Here is a 20066-nt window from a genome sequence, read left to right on the forward strand (position 1 = left end):
TCCACAAGAGATTTAAATTCTGGAGACAGAAAGCAAACTATTTTTTAAAACACGGGCCCTTGTCAAATATTTGGTTTATTTTAGACAAGTTTATTTTATAAATAGGACAATTTTTCTTCCTGCTGAACCAAACAAATGAATCAAATTATATCAGTAGTGCCCTCATTCTTTACATCATCTCTGTGTGTCTTCCTGAGGAACCCAAAAATAGAAGAACGTGGACTTTCTGGACAGAAATCTGGCAGATTTTGATTCTGTCATGTTGGAGAAGTTATTTAATTTTAATAAGTTCTAGCACCTTGCCTGTATTAGGGTAATGGTGACCTCTAGGACTGTTTTGTGTTTCTCTCTCTCTCTCTCTCTCTCTCTCTCTCTCTCTCTCTCTGTCACACACACACACACACACACACACACACACACACACTGAAATCTGAATGCAAGGAACGGTACTTGGCACAGACAAAGCACTAGATAAACTGGAATGTGTTCATTCTGGTTCTTGAATCAAATGAATCAATTTGTTCATCAGAGTTTTGCCCTCAAGTCATGAACACTGCTATTTCCCATTTCATTTGGTCATCAGGATTTATGGACTTGCTGAATGAAAAAACATAAAATGACCATCTCCTGCATTAAAATTCTAACCCATTATTTGGAACACTTACCAAATGCTATTCCTGATTATTTAGTCACAAAGGAAATATAGACATCAAACACTATTATTATGTATTATTTTAATAGTCACTATAAAAATGAGGGATTATTATCCCTCATTTTGCTTCAATTCAGAGAGAATTATTCTTCAGAAAATATGCATATATCAAAGACAACTACCTTGAACAGGTCCTAGACACTACTTGCCACTTAAAGAAAATAGAAAGCATGTTTATAGTTATTGTTCTTCCTATCATTATATGTATTTGAAAACCTGATAGTCATCATAGCAACAATTTACTTGCTAAATGGAATCAGTGAACGTGTTTTAATTAAATATACCTCAGAAAATAGTCTTGGTTTTCTTAAAATATACATATAACTCATTATAGAATTTGGACATTTAATTTTTAAATTTCGAAAATCTAATCCAATGAATGAAATACAATATAAAACTAACTTTATCCACAAGTAATTTTATTACCTATTCTTATAATAAGTCTTAATTGAAGTTCTGATCAAAATATAGAATTATAGCGTCTACTATATGATTGATGTGAAATAATTTAAAATTCTTCCTAAGGCATTAATTTCATACAGTCTATAACATTTTAATGGCCTTTTGAACATTCTAAGCAACTCTTCTAAGAAAATAAAAATTCAGATGCAACATAGTTTTTTTTTAGTAATTTATTTTGATAGACTTCAGTGTGCATTTGAGGTTGACTTTAAATACTAACAATCCACTTTTAAAGTCTACTGTCAATGTTTACTTATAACCGAATATGATTAATTTAGCCAGTTGGCTCCTGGCAGTACCCCTCAGTAATGGAAAATTATCATAAGCCAATATATCTTGATTACAACAGCCTGTACCTTTATTGTCTGTCCAGATTCTTTTCACATCAGGTCTATAATGAAAAGCTAAGTCACAAACAGAGGTATTATAAGATACACAATGGGGCCACTGTTTTCTGGAACAAATCAAATTTTCAGTAACTCATAATGTAGTTTGAGGGCTTCCATTATATAATCCTTCAACAAACAATTAAATCCTACAGACTTTTCTCATTTAACATGACTGTTAAATGAGAAAAATCTGTAGATCTTTACTATACATAACCCATAAAATAAATGAAAAGTAAATCAAAGCATATGTTTAAAGTCCTTGATTCGTGAAAACGAATTGGAAAACGTTTGTGCAAGAATTAAAGGCAAATGTTTATATTGTTAGATTTGGCAGCAGAGGTGCGTTCTCAAGAGAGACGACAACGTGTTCCAAATGGTGTATCCCATTCTCCTCTCAACCCCATTCATAAAGTGCCTCTCTATTACGCAACGGGATCACTCTGCTAGGTTAATGAACACAGGCTGATGTTTAGCATGATTTGGCTGTACGTACAAAGGAGAAAGCACCACTCATTTTTACTTTAAAGCAACATGCTTAGGCAGGAGCATCCTCCCAGGGAAGTCGAAGTAAGCAAACCTAAAAATGTGACTCAGTGGGGGAATTGCAACGTACAACAAACGGGCACAGCACTCAGCAAAGCTCCGAGCTGGTTTCTCCAGAACCCAGGAGCAAACCAGTTTTGTGGACCGAGATTAAAGGCTGCCGTGCCTTTGGCATGTGTTTACCATTCTCCTCTGATGCTACTGGGACCCTAACTGAAGAAAAGGGACTTTTGGGAGACCCTAATATCGTCTCAGCCTTTCTTAACGCGCTCCTGACCAAGTGGAATTCGCTCTATCCCGACTCCAACGGAGACCTCCCAACCCCAAACCTGAAGTCGCTGCTCTCCCACCGGGATCACAAGCCAGGCCAGCCGGGAGGGAGGGGAAGATCAATGGCAATAGGAGCCTGCAAGCTTCCCTGACTTTTGTTTGCTCGGGTTTACATTTCAGACGGACGGACATTCACACCCTTCCTCGTGGAGCCTGGGAAGATAATAAATACTAACCGCACCCGTCATCAAGACAGCGCGATCGGGGCCCCGAGGGGCGCTGAAGAACCCGAGTGTCCCCCGGACCCAGCCCAGACCGTCCCTGAGGTCCAGCACGATTTGCGCTTGGAGCGAGGGAGAAAGCATCCTGAGTCTCAATTCCTCCTGAGGCCACACTTTCTGTATAGACCCACCTGCATGGGAGCTTCGTGTCTCATTGTTCTCAGAATGTCCTTTCTCTCTGGCGAAGACAGCGCTGTCCCGGGCGCTGGGTCGGGCACGCAACCCCCGCGCGCTCCACGCTCCACACTCTGCGCTCCCGGGGTTCACTAACCGGCTCCAACATCAGCACCGGAGCTGTCCCCTCCTTGGCGCCGCACGCGCGTACTGGCCGGGCGCCCCGCGCGCTTCTGGGACTTGTAGTCTCATCCCGCGCAGCTTTCCTCGCAGACCAGCGAGCCCGGAACTACATCTCCCGGCAAGCAAGCTCTTAAACAGACAGTCTCCTCCGGTCCGACTTGGCCGCGGAGCCTCCCTTCTGCTCGCTCGGAGCCGCTCCTGGTTGTTACTGCTCGCAGCCTCCCAGCCCATTTCTTCGCGAGGGGCAGGAGAGAGGGACTCCGGCTCGTCTCAGCGGGGGATTTTTCTTTTCTGCTCACAGCCTCCCGTGGCTAGATTGTGCTTTCCGGCTTAGGAAACGCACTGCCTTGTGCCAGTTGCTAATGCAAACGAACCCGGCGCTGCGTTCTGGGACTCTCCGCCCTGCACCTCCTTATCCCGAAACGGGAAAGTTTACATATTTCCATAGGCAGAGTGTGTGGGGGTGGTTTACAATCTCGTTCAACAAACGCGGGGTGGGGGGGGGAGAGAGGTGATGAATAGCACACGCATAAAGAAAGTGGTTCGCTCGCACAATTGTATGGACAGGGCGCGCGCGCACACACACACACACACACACACACACACACCAAAGTCCGTCGGAGCGGTATTTCGCGCCGAGCATGCAGAGGAACTCCCTTCTGCTCACCTTTCCGTACAGCTCCATTGCCACTCGAGGTTCCGAGATTCTCAGCAACGCCTGCTGCTAAAACGAGGTTAGGGTCTCACGCAGGAAGCGGAGCGAAACGCACGCAACACAATGGATCGGGTGGGGGAGGGACGTGGAGAGTGCAGCTGATTTAGATAGATGGCTCCTTTCCTCGGGAGGAAAAGCGTGGAGGCTCCAAGTGGCAGCTGCAGAGAAAGGGCTGAGAATCTCCCGGCAAGTGCCAGGGGCGCGACTGCGCTGGGCAGCCCCTCCCGACGCCCCCTCCCCCCCCCCCCCCGCACCCTCCACCGTCATTAGCGCGCACACACAGGCGCTGCTGGCCGCAGGCTGCAGAGCTGATAGGGCACTGGGTTATTTACCCAAAGCAAGTCACATCAAATGAACACATTCATCACCGGAGCCCAGGAGCACCGTCACAGAACGAGATAGGAGACCTCTATTAAGTTATCCTGTTCTTTCTTTAACGCAGTTATTCCTTACGTTGCAAATGCACTCATCCCAGATTAGTTCAAAAATGGTTTTGAAACCTAACCTTACTTTTGTTATACTTATTTCCCCCCTCACTTTGACTCCTATGTGTGCTATCCGTGTTCTCTACACCTACCTAGAGACAACCCTCTCCCTTTAAGAGTTCATCAGTCCAGTAATGAGTCCTGACTTTTGCATGAGGTCGAACTGATTATTATTGGAGGCAGAATGGGAAAAGAATCAACTCGATATTGGCTCAGAGGCATGGAAGTAATAACCGGAATCAGCTTGAAACTTCTTTGCATTACACAGAGCAGTGGAACAGAGGTTCTGAAACTCAAAGGTGCTTGAAAAATCTCTTGGGGGGGGGTATTTAAAATTCATATTCTCAGGACATGCATAGAGACTCTGACTCACGACATGTGATGAGAAGTCCAGAAATTAGCATTTTAAATAAACACTCCAGCAATTCCCATGCAAGTTGTCCTTTGCTGTAATTCGGGAAAGATTCCTTTAAAGACTTTGTATGTAAGGAATGTTCAAAGATACAAGGGTCAGAGAATTCACAGTTGACTCAATAATGCAACAACAATGTACTGGGAGCCTCCTGTATTTAAAATACTTCTTAATTTTAGGTTGTTGCTTTGTTTTTGTTTTTATACTCTGTTTTCCTTAAGAAATCTAAGATCTGTCTTCTTATTTTGTAATCACTGAGAATGGAATGCGATATTCCCAGGTGCGTTGTTTTTATAACTCTTCAGAAAAGACAATTTAAAATGTGCCACTCATAGTTGAAGTTATGTGATAGAGCAATTTCATTAAAATTAACTAATAACAAGTAAAAGGGAAGGGAACCCAGTATTATTATGTTTCAATGGTAGCACTTATTAGAAGTCTCAGTACTTAAAAAAAAAAAAAAAAGCTCCATGTAAAGGTGAATCTCTTTTTTTCCCCCAAAAGAAGTGCCAAAAAATAATACTGACACTTAAATATATATACTTATTTGGAATTTAATAATAAAAACCTGCACAGCTTTCTTCAGAAGAATTTCCTGTAATTTTTATACTATCATTACTTTCTAAAGTTATCAGAATTCAAAGACTCTGTTATCATAGAACATATTTAAGTGTTTCAAATGATTATGTTAGACTTAATATCCTTTAAGAAGTTCATTCCTTCTTAACATTTTCTAAAAATGAAATACCTTTTCAGTTTCCTAGTATATCTTTTATTTGTGGAAGAACCTATAAGAATTGAGTTAAAAAAAAAAAAACTACAGTTCCAAAAAGTTTTGGGGAACCTATTTCTGTCCTGTTTCTCATACCTTTGTTGGGTGTATTTAAGTGGGTAGAGGGAACTTAAAAAAAAAGAAAAAAAATAGCCAGGGATCAACTAAACATACAAAAGTGAACTGGAGCTGATTATCTCCCTAAAGTCAGGGCAAGAGCACTTCAGCTTTGCTTGAAATCAGGCCACCATCTGGGAGTTTCATTCTTAAGGTCACCAGATGGCTGCTGGAGCTCCAGCTCTCACATCCACATTCTAACCACAAAGAGGGAAGGATGATGGGCATTCCCCCATTCCTTTAAGTACACTAGGGCTCTTATATTACAGTCCCTAGAACTTAATCTTATGATCATACTTAATTGCAAGACAAAGGTTGAGAAATGTAGCTCCCATTCTGGGTGAATATATATGCTCAGCTGAAAATCAGGAATTTCATCACAAAAGAAGAGAAGAACAAGTATTGGGAGATAGCTGATAGTCTTTGCCACAGAGCATCAAGGGACCATAAAGTAAAATTTGCTGCTTTTTCCCCTTTGCCATTTTACTGAAATCTAAATGTCTAATTATTTAAAAATTTACCAATTGCCAGGAATCTCTGTAATTTAACAATCAAATCCTTAAAACCAAAGGATCACCTAAAAGTTAGAATATTCTGGTTGGTTTTTTAATATTTTATTTATTTTTAGTTGAGAGAGAGAGAGAACAGGGGGAGGGGTAAAGGGAGAGGAAGAATCAGACACGGGGCTCAATCCCAGGACCCTAAGATCATGACCTGAGCCCAAGATAGACACTTAACCAACTGAGCCATGCAGGCACTCCAGAATATTCTCTTACTGGGGTAACAGGGAAAGAGGGAAGCCTTCTTCATGTACATATGAATCTGGAATTTGGAGTTGATATTAAAAAGATTTTAAAAGGCAGAATATAGTTAAAAGGGCCACCAGTGAATGTCAGGGAATATGTAACATAAGCACCTCCCCATACTGGAATATAAAGCAGACTCAAAGGCCCTGAGGCTCAAGAAGACGACATGCCCAGAGTCACATGGATCATTAGAGGAATAGGCTGGAATGAGAACTCTTAAATCTCTTTGAATTCAGGATTTTGTTGTTGTTGTTGTTCCAAATCACTATTCATTATTGTTTGGATTTTTACCACCCTGCATTTATTTAATATTTACCAGTATTTATCTAGTTTATCTGTCATTCACTTTGTTATCAGTCCATGTCTGTGTCAGATCTATTAAATGGTAAAATTCCATCAACTGCGATCAAATTGAGGTAATTTATTTGGCTAAAAAAGAGCCAAAACCAAAAATAATTATGTATCAGTTAGTAGCAATGATATTGGTTAAATCAAAAATTGCAATATTTTGTTCATACCACTGATGTCATCTCTTTATTAGTACTTACACCAAAAATTGAAATGGCTGAAACTTAGTGTAAGAGATAAGAATATCCCTGGGGATTCACTTACTCCCTCGTGCAAGCTTTACTCAAATCCATAGTGCAAGGATGTGGCTGGGTATTTAATCCTAGATATTTCTAAGACCCTCATTTGCAATCAAGCAGGAGGTTTTTCTGGACTGAGCTCTGTTACCCTTGTCTAACTGTGTTAGGACTGGCTTTGCTTTCAACTCTGTGCAGCATCCATATCAAGAAACGCTATTGATTGTATTGTGTTTGCTTTGGAAGAAATTAGACATCCCCATGATGTTATTGACTCCTTTTTAATTAAAAGTGAAAATTACTTTTAACTCATTCTTGCTCACAATGTTTTAAATCTCACAAATAATCAATATAAACAAGGTGCTTTAAAAAGTAAATAAATACATTCCAACTAAATAAGAAAAAAATGATGCTTTCTTTTTTAACATAAATACATTATTGATAGCTAACCTTTCTTAACCATAGAATAGGTAGGTACTTTGCCTATATCATTCCACCTAATCTTCAATAGTATCTCAATGTAGTATTATTAATCTTACTTTACAAAGAAAATTAATAGAGAGATTAAGTATTTTGCCTAGGGATACCAAGCTAGTAAGATATTGGGCCAGGATTTAAAGCTCAGGATTATTTGAATCCAAAATTGAGAGTCCTGCCCAGAGTTTTTCTCATAAAAACTAATATTGCTTAAAAATAATTTGTTTTATAATATCTTACAAAAAAAGTTTTACTGGACATTGTTGTTGTGGTGGCTTTATTTGGGAATGAGAATACTACTTCTAGTCCACTCATGAAATCACTGGATTACTTACATGTGTTCATACAATACTCTTTAATTTGAAAACTGTTAACATATCCCAAAAAAATACTGATTCATTTGGTTCACTAGAAATACTATCAAGGAACTTCACATCTTTTGGTAAAGTATATATATTATATTTCCAGCTTATAGAAGGCAGTTTTAAAATAAACAGATTATGATTATGCAAATTATGAGAAAAGAAGAATATTAAATAATAATCCCCACATTTCATACAAAATACTCACCTACAGGTTTTGAACTGGTATCATGAGGAAAAGATAGGTGACCTACATCTCCATTAAGCCTGGTTTACTTCAAAAGAGACAGCATTATCTATTTAGAAAATCATTAGTCTTGTAAAGCTATTACAGATTTTGAAAATAATTTTATAATCCAGACCCAACTTAAATGACGAGAAGTTTAGATTAAGCTTTCTGTCTCTAGGCTTCTAACCTATCAAAAGAGAGCCAAACCAACATACCGATTCTGAGAACAGAGAGTGGCCCCTCAGCATCACCTCTTAGAAGACTTGAAATAATGTGGGAGGGTACTATGGTGAAGGTGAGGGTGTGAGGATGGGGGAACAAGCTGGAAGAGCATGCTGTTGACATCCAGCCAGATTACCTGTGACCACCAGATGCCTTCAGGAGCTGTTCACTGTTCTCTGTTCAGGAGCTGTTCTCTGTTCATCACCCTAAGCTAAGCTGACATCTCATAGCTAAGTCCAGCTAAGAAGAAGAATGAGGTTCACAAAAAACATCTATGTCTTGAACTTCCATAGTATTTAAAAACCAACAGACTAGTACACCAAGGAATCTTATTTACTATTATTAATCTAGCTCAATGTGCCATTTTATACTCAAGAAATTAGGTTCCAGAAAGGTAAAATGACCTACCTAAAGTGCCACTGATCATGTAGGACCATTGAAGGGCTCTAATGTTTGAAAAAAAGATTATTCTGAAAGATTACAATTTATTAATATAGTCAATTTTTATGTGTATCAATAATTTCCATGAGCTATTTTTAGCCTTAGATATTATCCTTTATTTTTTATTTTTATTTTTTTAGATATTATCCTTTAAAATAGAGAGTCAAAAAAAGGATAACACACCATCCTCATTCTCAACGAAGTGCCACTAGTTCAGGAGACCACATATGTAAACAGATAACCAGACATCAGTGTTAGAGATAATACAAAGCAGTGCCCGATAAGTTGCCTGCCCGCACTTATCATTAGTAACTGCTTTAAAGATTTACAGGAGAGAGTAATCAGTTCAAGGATATTTTATGGCAAGTAAAATATGCCTCTGGATAAAAAGATTGTCTACATGTAAATGTAGAATGGGAGATACAGACTAGGAGAACATCAATGGAACTTAAAAGATTACGGAGTTCTTCTTTCTGAATTGGCAGATAAAAAAATCAAGGATCAAAGATGGGCAATGACTCATCTAACAACAGCTTCATTAGTAAGAGAGCCAGGACTGATATACAATTCACATGACATCAAGACCAGTGTCCTCTGTCGATATAAATATTTCAACAATCATTACTTCAGACTTGAATGCTTATTTGTTATCTCATAATTTGACCAAACTTTTGTTCAAAAATCATGATATTACAAACATTAACTCAGAAGTCAAAACCTCCTCCAGAAGGATATGTGATCCGATAGTGCTCTCCCCTATGGTGGTTGAGAAACAGGGTATAAAATCTGAGGAGAGTTGAAGTATATTAGGTTCTTCTTCAAACAGGGACTTTACAACATTTTAAATTTTAGTATTTTTAAAATGTGATATAATAATTAAGCTTCAGAACCAAAGTTTTACTATTTTTCTAACTACAATTAATTTCAACCCAAGTCCTCACATATTAGGACGGTTACAAGTTCAGGATCAGATGATTTGACAAGAACAGGAGTGAGGGTTTCTCCTTCCTTCTTCCTTGGATTGCACACGAACCTTGGAGGATAGACAGGACAGTAAAATGGTACAGGTCAGACATCTTTGACAGTCATTCTTTCTCAGGTTAACATGGCCCCCTGTACAAGCAGGTAACATCATTTTCCTCAGGCCAAACTAAGCCACAGAGATCTTGGTCCAAGTCCCAAGGTCCTAAGCACATAGTGTATCAGTTTGCTTTGCTGTGTAAGAAACAGCCTCTAAATTTAGGAATTTATATAACAATCATTCTCAGTTCATGATTCTCTGGGTTGACAACTGAGACTGGACTTTGTTAAACAGCTCTTTCTGTCTCCGTTGGGTTCACACATACTTCTGCGGCCTACTACCAGTCAGTAAAAGCCTTTGTTTCTTGGCATTATTTGGGTATCGAAAGAGGAATGGGGGAAAGACTAGGCCATGTGTCTTTTGTCATCTAGTAGGCCATCTTGAATCTCTATGCATAGCAGCTTTTCAGGATTCTAAGAGAAAAAAAACAGAAACATACAAGGTCTCCTGAGGCCTAGATTCAGAACCAGCATTGCACCCCTTCTGCAACATTATATTGGTCAGAAGTAGTAACAATTTAGCTCAGACTCAAGAAATAGAGAAAATAAACTCTACTTCTTAGTGAGAGGAACTGCAAAGTCACATTTCAAAAAGACTCAGGTAAAGAAAAACAGGGAGCATGTGGCAATTGCTACAAACTACAACACACAGGCCAGCATTGCACTGGGGGTCCACCACTTCAAAGGTTCCACATTCCCTTAAGCCCCTGACTCTGCTGCTCTTGACACAGAACTCCCACTGCCTTCCTGACTTGAAGAATCTATCAACCTCTAAGGACCTCTCTTCAACCTTCAATCACAGTACTTCTGCTGATTAGTTCTCTCTTTAAGAAATCCAATTTAATTATTTACACAGATCTAAGCCTTTAATATCAAAAATGTGTCTAGAAAATTCCTCCTGGTGCAACCAAAATGGATGATTAACTTCTTCTCTGTTAACTATCCCCAGAAGGCAAGGAAGTTAGGAATTCATGGGCAGAAGAACTCACAGGCCTTACCACACCAAATGCAAAGAAAGAACACCTTTCATTCTCCTTTGATCATGTTATGGACAAAGAGGGGATTCAGTCATTTCATAATAGCTATTCTCACATTTAATTCTCAGTCTCCCTGACACAAAATTTTTAGAAAACTTGAGCTAGAAAGATTATCAATCATCTTCAAAACAAATATCCGTGAGCAATATTTTGGCCATGAAGGTGTTATCATGTCAAATAAATCTTTTTCTTCTAACTGATCCTTTAGCTCTTTCACAATCTGAGTATACGTGTTCCTGAAAGGAGGAATATTATATCATTATGAAGCTCATATTTAACTCTGGTTGAAACAATTATAGTTGAAGTACAATTTTCTCTATATTGCCATGACTTTTTGAAAGATGCATTTTCTTGATTTTATTTGCTAGTAACTCTGATGTAAACAACATTTTTCCTGCATAGCAACAAAGATCTCTTCCAGGAGAAACATGTTAAACTATCAAAAATCACATTAAGCATACAATCCATACCAGGATAAATTAGCAGCATTTTTTAAGGCCAGAGTGCACTATAGGAAGGAGAAAGAGGGTGAGGGAGCCATATATTCCTAAGGCTTACTTTATACTAGAGACTCTACTGGACATTTCACACCGTTTAACTTAATTTTTATATTAGTAAGGTACAAATATGATTGTTGTCGGTATCAACAGGAAAAGATGGCACAAACTGTAGAAAAATTAATACAGGAGTTATCTGCAGAGCTGTCGGCAATGTTAGTAGAAACCACTATAGGAAAGTTGGATACCCTGGGACTAGAATCAGCAGGGACCCAGAGAAAAGTTAGAACCAGGTGGCCATGGCCCAGGAAGAGGGTATTCATTGGAACTAGGAAAAATTGCTTTTAAAGATGGAGCCTGCAGTGGAGGAAATTAACCAACCCTCCTACCCTCTGCCTCCTGCTAGCTCCCCATTGGCTGAACCCAATCAAAAGCCAGAGCCATGGAGCCTATAAACACAGTTCATGTACTCAGCCTCCTAAGACACAGCAGGGTGGAGAAGGTGGACTAGGGCAGAGGAGGGAAAATAGGAGGTTTCCACACATTATCCTATTTAAAAGATGAACAAATTGAGAATCAAAGGAAGGCTAACTTCTGCAGGTCATAGAGGCAAAATAGAATTTAAACTCAGATCTTTACTAGTTCTCATTGCATTTCACATGCTAATTACCCTGCTGAGCTTGGTAGAGAGAAAGAATTCTTTTATTTTCATCATAAGGAGCTTTTTCCAAAATTCCAATTCTATTTCCCTCTTTTAACTTGCATATTCTAACATCCCCAAGACTACACAGTGAGAAATGGTTACTTGCATCATCACCTGTCAACTGGACCCTTGAGGAAACTCTATATACCATCTCTCTTTCATCTACTTTATGATTCCTAGTAAGAAAAATCTCACCACTGAGTGCTTTAATTACTCAAATCAACAAATATTTACAATTGCTTAATTTGCACCACAGTTGTTTTCAGCACTATAGAAGACACAACAGACATATATGACATGGCCTGTACCTTTCAGCACCTATAATCTTGTCGAGTTTTTTGTTTTGTTTGTTCATCTGTTTTTAAAGGCATTATATGCTCCAGGAGACCAGGGCTTCTGGTTGACCTAGATGAATGTCTGGCATATCGTAGGTGCTTAATAAAATTTGATGAATTAATGAAAAATAAAAAGAAATAAAATAGTGGAAATCAAATATAAGGAAGCTCATAAAGATGTGTCATGAATAGTAAGGGGTTAGGAGGCTTGGGAAGGATGAAGATCAGGGACAATCACGAAGACTGAGGAAACTCTTTTGAAAATGGAGCTATTCAGGAGCACCTGGGTGGCTCAGTGGTTGAGTGTCTGTCTTTGGCTCAGGGCGTGATCCCAAGGTCGTGATCCCCCACATCGGGCTTCCCATAGGGAGCCTGTTTCTCCCTCTGCCTATGTCTCTGCCTCTCTCTCTGTGTGTGTGCCTCTCATGAATAAATAAATAAAATCTTTTTTTAAAAAAAATGGAGATGTTCAGGGGAACTTGGAAATATGGATGGGTTTTAATAAATATGAATGGAAAAGACATTCTGGTATTTTACAGGGGGACTTTGGGCACTTGAAAGAGGAAATGGTTCAGGGGACTAGGTTTTTTCTACAAGAAATCAAGGCAAACAGGATCAAAGGGAGAAGTTTGCTCTGGAGAAACCCAGTACACCCCTTCTAGTGCCTTTATGGATCTTCGCCTCCTCCCACCCCAGAGCACCTCCTTTTCTCAACAATACCTGCTGTTTTGGGTTGGATGATATTCGGGAAAACCTGCCTATCTAGCCTTCTTTCTTAACATAAGTCTTTCTTTAGTGACTTCTAGCGCTAAACTAAGAGTTTGTTTTAAGATCTCAGCTTAACTGTCCCTGCCTCTGGGAAGTTTTCCTTGAAACTTCCAGGCTCCAAGCATATTCCTCCCTGAGCTCCTATTATATTCAGAGTTTCTGCCATCACAGCACTTACTGGAGTGTATTAAGATGGCTTATAGTATGGTTTCCTTCTTCACAGTTAGTGTGGCAGGAGACCTGGGACTGTCTCCCTGTTGCCATACAATATGTGAAGGGTTTTGTGCAACCAATGAGCCATAGGGAAGATTTTAAGCTATTTTATGAATATGATTCTACTTATTTTTTTCTCAAATAGGTGATTTTTTTGTGTGTGTGAAAGGATTTTTGTAATCCTGAAAATTACATTGTAAATGTAGCTAAGAGTAGGAGTAATATGGTTTGGGACACAGGGTGTCCAACCTTGGACCTTGTTTTGCCCAGGACTAAGGGCTCCTTGAGGTATGGGGTTATTAGTGCTAAATCCCCAAAAGTCCCAGGCAAACTGGGGTGAGTTGGTCCCATCCTACTGGGAGATGAAAAATAACATTATGTTTCCACTCTGCATTATGCTACACTTATAAACCTGAGCTAAGATTGTGTTAGTGCTGTAAAGTGTAATTTCTGACCTCGCTTTTTCATCCATTGACTAATGGAACATTATGTCTCAGTAGAAAAGCACTCACCCTGTGAATAGTAGCCAGTCAAAGCTGAGAATTCTTAGGCTCTGTCAATTCATGTTGCTTTTAGCATACCACAATAATTGTTTCTCTCAAAGTCACCTGTTAGGCCTTGTGATATAACCAACTGTACAAACTTCCAAGCAGGGAGTTTGCCCTTCAGGTGTTTTATTACAGATGGATTCATAAGAAGTGTTTTTGTGGTGGTTCTTGTTAATTCCCAGAAGCTACTTGAGGGAGAATCACCACCATCCCTCAGAGGAGATACTCCATTGGAACATAGGATTCATACCCAAGCACTTCAACACTATTTGAATTGAACCCAAGTGAACTGAATTTTGGTTCAATTTACTCCATTATTTCTTTATTGAGTCCCTTGGTTTTCCTGTAAAAAAAACAGGGGAGGGGGGGGCTGGTAGGTGATACAACAAAGATAAAAATCATATAAGATTTTGAAGAATTAATTTTCTTACTCAGGAAATGAGGTGGATGGAATATATAATGTTGGAAGTACTCTCCAGTCTAATATTCAAAGCCAGGAAAGAAGCAGCTACTCAGCTCTTTCATTTGTTTGGAATCCATGAAATGATTATTAAGCTTAACTCAGGCAACTCGAGTGGTTTTCTCGAACAGCAGGGATACTGACACACACACAAAAATCCCCCCTATGAGTTTTATGTTTTATATGCTTGTGAATGATGGCAGCCTAAAATCCTAGCCTATCTGTTGTCTTATTCTTATGGATCTCAGGCACAAATCAGACAAAGACAATCCTAAATCATTCTTTTGAGGCAGAAGTCTACTAGCGTGTGCAATCGCTGGCTTCTCAGGAGTTTACTAAGCTTTTTACATGGGCTGTTTTATCATTTTCTCTTCACATAAAACCCACATAAAACCCAAAGATTATGATGATCTTTGTAGCTGAAAAAATCAATCAAGTCATGACAAGTTTAGGAAGCTCGTTTTTTTGTGAGCAAAAATGTAAGGGTTAAAATTCAGGTGTATGACCCATGCTTATTGACCATGCCACAGGTCAGCCACATGAGACAATAGGTAGCCCCAGCCTTCTGCAATAAGAAATGGTCTGCACGATAGTTTTTGAAATTCTTGGGTAATTCCCTATAACATCAAAGAGGTAGCTTAGGTATTTGTTTTAAGTGCAACATTTCTGAGTTCCTTAATTTTTAAGAAAAAATTATTCCCACACTAGTTGTTGTCCTCATTTGGTGCATTGTTAGTTGTCCTCATTAGGTGCATTTTCAGAAACCAAATCCTGGGGCACCTGTGTGGCTCAGTTGGTTGAGCATCAAACTCTTGGTTTTGCCTTAGGCCCTGATCTCAGAGTTATGAGATTGAGCCCCACGTCAGGCTCTGTACTCAGCACAGACTCAGCTTCATATTCTCTCTTCTCTCCCTCTGCCCTTCTTGTTTGTGCTCTCACTCTCAAGTAAATAAATCTTAAAAGAGAGAGAGAGGAGAGAGAGAGAGAAATCAAATCCTGTAAAGCTCTCCTATCCAAGAATCTCTGTCCTAACTTTTACAACATAAATTTTGAATTAAGAAAAATATCAACAGGAAATATACTGAAAATAGAACATTGTATATGAATTTTAAAGGATGAAACCATTTATTTTCAAAGTCACTATTTTCTGAGATTTGTTAGGATCACAGTTTTTTTTTTCACTCTTGAGTGACTTTATGTTTTTGTCACTGTTGTTATTGTTGTTTTGCTTTTTATTAAGTTTTTTTATTTTAATTCCCAGTATTGTTAGCATACATTGTTATATTAGTTTCAAGTATATGACAGTTTTTCATAGAACATACATGTTTCTTTTTAATGTTATGTTTTTTATGTCCGAATAAAATCCTTACCCTTTTATAATTCAGTAACATTCACTCAATTCCTTGCAAAGTGAAATGTGTGGTACCAAAATTTTTGAAGAAAAAGTAAAGTAATAAAGTACTAATTCCTTACATCTTTGTAGCAACTGTGATACAAGCATTATTGTCATAATTCTCACATTACAGATGAGGAAACAAAACCAAAGGTAAAGTGAATTGCCTAGAGCACCTATCAAGCAAATGGAAGAGCCTAAATTGGAAGCTAGTTTTGGAACAGAAGCAATGATTTAAATTGGGCCTGAGAGCCATCCCAGGAAATACGAGGTCATTCCCCAGGTCATTACTCCAGCACTTGAGATTCTTTTTTTTTTATTTTTATTTTTTTAATTTATTTATGATACTCACAGAGAGAGAGAGAGAGAGATAGGCAGAGACACAGGCAGAGGGAGAAGCAGACTCCATGCACCGGGAGCCCGACATGGGATTCAGTCCCGGGTCTCCAGGATCGCGCCCTGGGCCAAAGGCAGGTGCTAAACCGCTGCGCCACCCAGGGATCCCAGGACTTGAGATTCTATGGGAACCAAGCAGTTAGACCTTACAGAAATAAATGTTACCATTAAAAAGGAGTAACTTCTGGGGCACCTGGGTGGCTCAGTCAGTTAAGCGTTCAACTCTTGATTTTGGCTCGGGCCACAATCTCAGGGTTGTGAAATGGAGGCCAGTGTCAGGCTCTATCAGGCTTTGCACTGAGCATGGAGCCTTCTTAGGATTCTCTCTTTCCCTCTTCCTCTAGCCTCCCCTAGCTGCTCTTGCATGAGCGTGCTCTCTCTCTCAAACAAATAAATAAATAAAAATAAAAAGGAGTCATTCCTATTGCAAGCATTCATCAAGGCCCTGAGGCTCTTTCCCTAACAGTATTAGTCTTCTATAGTCAATCCTAAATCTTCATACTATTTTCACTGATGCTGGAACAATTTTGGATTAATTGAATACATCTGGATGAAAAATATATATATTGCTCATCAAGGAGTTTTAAGTAGGGTGATTTGCCTTATGGCAAGATGGCCCTGCCCACATAAAATAAAACTCTATTATTAATAAAAGGAGAATACAACCTTTTTATTAGATTATTTGCCATTGACAAGTCACTTCTATATTGATAATGTTGCTGATTCTTGAGACAATCTTTTAGGTAGAAAGATACACTATTTTTAATTATGTTGTGTACTTCTATGGTTGAAGGTAGTCTAAGGAAACATTTGTAAATGAATTCTTCATATGATTTATAAATTTGTATAAAAGAAATTTCAGTGTTTCAATGTTGAAGCAATGTTTCAATTTTGTTTCATTATCTACAGATTTACACTGATATTTCTCTCATTAATTCCCTTATAACTGATGATTATAATCCTGGTGATTAAATTTAATACAGAAACTTAAAGGTTACAAAATAATATCTCCATATTTTAATTTTACTTTATGGCACCAAGAGAGTCTGAAACTAAAGTAGAAGAGTAATCACTAGGATTCACATTTTTTTATTACCCTGTTTTTATAAAGAACTATATATATATATATATATATATATATATATATATATATATATATATATACTTTCTGGCAAAAAGTTAGTTCCTAGGAAAATCATGATGCTTTCTGTGGATAATCAGAAGTTCAAGTTCATACTCAGACAAACCAATACAGAGAAACAAATATAAATCTAAAGTCGTGGACTATCAAGATTTACTAAGTCACTATTTACTAAGAGGCAGCAGATACCGAAAGCTAATTCTACAACATCCAAAGATGGGAATGCAAGTTCAACTATTCAATTTTCAGAGTAAGAAATGTTGATGAGCCTCTTGGTTTCTGTGGGCCTTTATTTTCCCATCTGTAATACACGGTCAGCCATAGCCCCAGTGATGATTTTGATGTTATGTTCACTGTGAAGAGCTATACCGATGGGAGTGATGGCCAAAGGACCTGGGATAGACCTGAGTTGGGAGAGGACACTCTAACAGTGAGCAAATTGGTAAAACAGTCTAGGTTTACAGGGAGAAATATGTCACCTACATTGAATGATTGCAGTATGACAAGGCAAATGGCACAACCGTCCACGTGGGCATTCATCGAACAAGGTGGTTATCACTAGACTAGAACTGGACAAAGACCAGCATAAAGATCCTTGAATGTAAAGCTAAATCTCACCAAGTAGGAAAAAAAAAGAATGGAAGGGTAAATATAAGGAAAAAAGAATTGAGAAGATGCAGGAATAAATAATCTTACATATAGCTATCAAAAAAAATACTCTAAAAATAAAAAATATTAAATGCTGGACAAGTTATTGAATCGAGGCTCAATGTCCTTGTTTGTAAAACAAGAAGAATGCTACTAGCTACCTTATACGACTTTCTCTTCAGGATTAGATCAAAGGACGTGCACATGTGAAAATGCTATTCCAATTATAAAGCACATGCTAGCCAGACCACTTTAGTAGTGAAAGGGGGCACATCTACAATTGAAAGATACTTTGATATCTTTGGATCCCAACTGTTTCACATTCACATATGAATTGTGGAGAAAAATAATCCTACAGAAGGCTAATGTGTAAGTCACGTTTTTAACCTGATTAGAAAACCAGCATCTGGCATTTTGCAGGCTCTCCTCCTTTCCCACATTGGATATGCCAGGGCTGCTCTAGGTTATATCCTCATCTCTTTCCTACTCTCTCTCTACTATTTTAGGCCATCTCATCCACACCCACTTTAGTCTCCATTGATCTAACAATGCCTCCTACATCCTATTTTGAGCCCAGATCTTTTCCTGCCCTTTAGACTGGTATAGTCAACTGCCTACTGTATATTTCCATCTGTATGTCCAAAGATACTTCAAACATAGCAGGACCAAACAGCCCTCTTCCCTCTTCCACCTGTGCCCCTTCCTCTTTAGTCTCCATCTTTTTGAATGGTTACATCATCCACTTAGTTGCTCAGATCAGAAATTTTGGCTTGACATTGACTTTTCAATCTCCATTATTCCTCAAATTCAATCAATCACCAAGTATTGTCCTATCCACTATCCAATTAAATCCTCTCCATTTCTATTGTTTTCTACCCAGACTATGTCACCATCATTAGACTTTTGAATTATTGTTTCTTGTCCCCAATCTCCATTTTCTCCCAGTACATTCTCCATATTGCATCCTGAATGAGCACCCTGAAATCCAAAGTTAATCAAGTATTCCTTATGCTTAAAACCTTCTAATGGTTTCCCCATGCCCAGCAACCTCACATGGCTCACAAGGCCTTCATGGTTTAGCTTCTGCTTATTCTCAAAGCCTTCCTCTCATTTACCTTCATACTCTATAGACCAGTTTTACTGAGTCTCTTTCATTATGCTATATTTCCTTTTGCCTCTATACTTTAGTAGAGGCTAGATCTTCTGCTTGAAACACTGTGTCATTACTCTTCCTGCAAAACATATACACACACATATACACATACTGACTGTACTCTCTTAATTCATAGTTAATTTTTTAACTCTGAAATTAAACATTCCATCATTTAGGACACTTTTCCTTACCTATCCCATTCTGAAGTCTAGGCTAGGTATTTCCCAATATATTCCTTGTACTTCTACCATTATAAAATTGTAATCACCAGATTATTCCCATGTCATCTGCACTAAACCATGCAATTGATAAGGACCTCTGTCACATACTAACTATGCAATCTTGATCAAGTTACCTAATTTCTCTGTGCTTATATTTCTTTATTTGGGCATGGGGAGGATGACAGTCCTTATTGCCTTAGGTTATGAGCACCAAACAAATGAATAATTACAAATGGTATAGAGCAGTGCCTGGCATTTTGTAAACTCTTAATAAATGTTGGCTGTTATTATTTAGAGCCATTTTGACACATGAAAGGGGCTTCACTGTGAATAAAGATGTAGCATGTATAAAACAAAGAAAAATCTCTTTTTGCTCCATTATCTCAGGAAGGTGGTTTGGGCTGAAAAATAGGAGCTGGAAGCTCTGAGCAACTGTAAGTTATGAGGTCACCCTGTAGGTGTAGTGTGGAGTTGTGTATTTCTTTATATTTTGCCAGTGGAAAGCTGCCTAATATGTCCTCATGCACTCTTCCCATTGACCCTGCTCTGAGATAATTGGATTGACCTAGCTGGTGGAAGAGCTGTGTCTGGGTGAATTACGAGTTTGGCATTTATCTGATTTAGACAGTTCCCTTAGCAAGAGAAGCATGGGCTTGCTGGAAAATACTGCAGCCACAATCCTTGTGTGAGCTCTCAGGTCATGTCACTCCTGTGGATGGCTTGCCACCACCTCAACATTATTCTGTACACATTTTCAATCTTTGCTGGGTTGTCCCTGGAAAAGGGCAAAGAGAGAACTGCAGGCAAAAAATAATTTTATTGTCCCCTTGCTTGACCACTTTGAACTTGAAATATTGATAAAATGAGTTCCTCCAACTGAGCTTATAGTTCCCATGC

Source organism: Nyctereutes procyonoides, unplaced genomic scaffold, assembly GCF_905146905.1.
Source record: "Nyctereutes procyonoides isolate TBG_1078 unplaced genomic scaffold, NYPRO_anot_genome, whole genome shotgun sequence".
Classification (NCBI taxonomy): domain Eukaryota; kingdom Metazoa; phylum Chordata; class Mammalia; order Carnivora; family Canidae; genus Nyctereutes; species Nyctereutes procyonoides.